Genomic DNA, 2,681 nt, shown 5'->3' on the forward strand with positions numbered 1-2,681 from the left:
GGACTAAATTCTACAGCTGTTCATGGTAAAAGCTATCAGGAGACTAGAAGTAGAACAGAACCTAACCTTCTCAACAGATTGAAGACATGTACTCCATACTTCCAGTGAGAACACCTTATATGAATGGAGAAGATACAATGCTTTCTCCTTAAGGTGGGGAACAAGGGCAGATATGCTTACTCTTTATCTGTCCATTAAACTTTGAAACCTAGGCCCCACCAAAATAGTCTTGCAATAAAATGACACAATTAGGGTAGGATTGGCAAGGCAGAAGCAAAATCTTTATATGTAGATGTAATGATCATCTACAGAGACAATACTAAGAAATCTCTAGGAGCCCCTAGAACTTGTATTTGAATTTAGCAGGATTAGAAAACACAAGGTATATATAAAAATTCAGGTCTGTGTATACTTGCTATAAATGAAGAATTGGATATTGAAATTTAAAAGTTATGTAGGAGTACAAAGGACCTAGAAAAGTTTAAAGAAACCAAAAAAAAAAAAACACAAAATCAGTGTTGGAAGACATTTAGTACCTAATTTTAAGACTTCTTCTAAAGCTACAGTAATCAAGGCAGTGTTGGTGTAAGGAAGGACATATAGATCATTTGAATAAAACAGAGAATCTAGAAATAGAACCACACATATATGGTCCACTGAGTTTTGAAAGATTATTTAACATTAGCATTTTATAAAATGTAAGAGCTCCTGTCTTAGCCTTGATTTTCTTTACCATAAGCTGAAATCATAGATCCTTCAGTTGGGTCTTTGTAGTAATAAAAGCAGAAAAGTAATTAAATCAAAATCATACTATTTTGTATTAAATTTAGGATTACTTTTTGTCAGTTCAGTGATTATCTCTGATGTTTTCATTTAAAGATGCTGAAGTATTTAAGGGAATCTGATGTATTGGAGAATCTGGCCTGTGGATCAATTTTAGTTTGAAGTGGTTAATTAATTTTCGATTTGTTATGTCTCTGACTTGAAAGTTATCAAAGAATCCAAATGAGTTTATAACAGTTTTTGAATGTATAAGTAGTCCTGATTTATTACATTAATATTTTGGTTTTATTAGATTCACAGGAATAGCTTATATAGGGGGACTTTTTAGTTTTGTAAAACTGTTCTGGTTTTTTTTTTTTGAAGAACTTTTGAGAATCAAATATATTAAATTTGTAAATGTAGATTAAAATTCTTAAGGGAATTTAATTAAATGTGTGGTTGTGTAAGGGAATTTAATTGGTTAAATGTGAATTAATGTTAATCAAAGAACAAGTATATATGATTATTTTAGTTTTTGATTCAAAGCCTTATTTCTACAAGCAGTACAAGATTTATAATTGAACTTGAATACTTGAAAAAAATCTAGATTTGTAATTTTGTAACTTAACTGAAATATTCGCTAAAATATATGTAGCAGCAAATATTTACGGGAATAAAGAACTCTCAGATAGGGCTGGAGATTTAGGTCAGTGGTTCCACTGCCTGTCTCACAAGTGCAAGGTCCTGAATTCAATCCCTGGTACAATAAATACCCTCAGATGTTTTAAAAACTTGATAAAGACTTCTTGTTTGGTAGACTTTGATTTTTCTATTCATAATTATAGTTCAAAATTTATATAGACATGAGCTATATCTAAACTTTATTCTGAAATCTTTTTCTTTACTCCTGATACTCAACATCTCTTTATGAGAATACGTACAAGAGATGTGCAGGATCAATATTTGTTTAGACTGATAATACTCAAATGCGCAAATAACAATGGTCATTTTTGTAGTTTTAATAGAAAAGTTTATTTCAGTTGAAGAGCTGCTTTTGTTGAAAATCAGATTTGAGATGAAATTAAAGCCACTGAAATTTTCTATGTGGGTGTCTTATATTGGACAGATACAAGATGGCTAAGAACTCTGAAGGTGACTCCCCCTTCTGACCATTCTGAGATTATAACTAACAGGAAAAAAGCTAAAATCAAGAGAGAAGACGGGGTCTCCCGGCCTGCACCGCGGCGCGCAGAGCAGAGCCGGCGACCCGGGATCTCCGCGAGGAAGGTGGGTGTGGCGGTGGCGCAGCGAGGTCTCCTTGTCCGCGATAAGGCAGGACGGCATGGAAGTGAAGGATGGAAATTCAGTGCTGCTCAGTAACTACGAGGTGTTCCAGTTATTAACTGACCTGAAAGAGCAGCGTAGAGAAAGTGGGAAGAATAAGCACAGTGCCGGGCAGCAGAACTTGAACACCATCACGTATGAAACATTAAAGTACTTATCAAAAACTCCATGCAGACACCAGAGCCCTGAGATTGTCAGAGAATTTCTCACAGCAATGAAAAGCCACAAACTGACCAAGCCCAGAATGATGCAGCCAAGTGACCATGGACTGAAACCTCTGAAGCTGTGAGCCAAAGAAATTTTTCCTCTAAGGTATTTTGTCAAAGCAACAGAAAGCTGAGTAGCACACAGGTTTTTGTGTAAATTGAATTTTCATTTCTTCTGGGCACTTACCTAGGAGAGAAATTGGTGGGTCACACAGTAAGTTTAACTCTGTAAGAAACCACCAGAAAAGAGAGATTGAAGATGATATCAGAAAATGGACAGACATCCCCTGCTCCTGGGTAGGAAGGATTACTATAGTGAAAATGGCCATACTTCCAAAACTGCTATATAGATTTAATGCAATTCCAATT

General features: G+C 35.1%; 1 pseudogene; it reads left to right on the top strand.

The window, feature by feature from the left end:
• The first annotated feature begins 1,991 nt into the window (after window positions 1–1,991).
• Window positions 1,992–2,410, top strand: LOC110350259 (DNA-directed RNA polymerase III subunit RPC9 pseudogene; annotated as a pseudogene).
• The last annotated feature ends 271 nt before the right edge of the window (window positions 2,411–2,681 follow it).

This window comes from Heterocephalus glaber, unplaced genomic scaffold, assembly GCF_053883595.1.
Source record: "Heterocephalus glaber isolate CG9 unplaced genomic scaffold, H.glaber_assembly_v1.0 deba00001547, whole genome shotgun sequence".
In the NCBI taxonomy this organism is placed as follows: Eukaryota; Metazoa; Chordata; class Mammalia; order Rodentia; family Bathyergidae; genus Heterocephalus; species Heterocephalus glaber.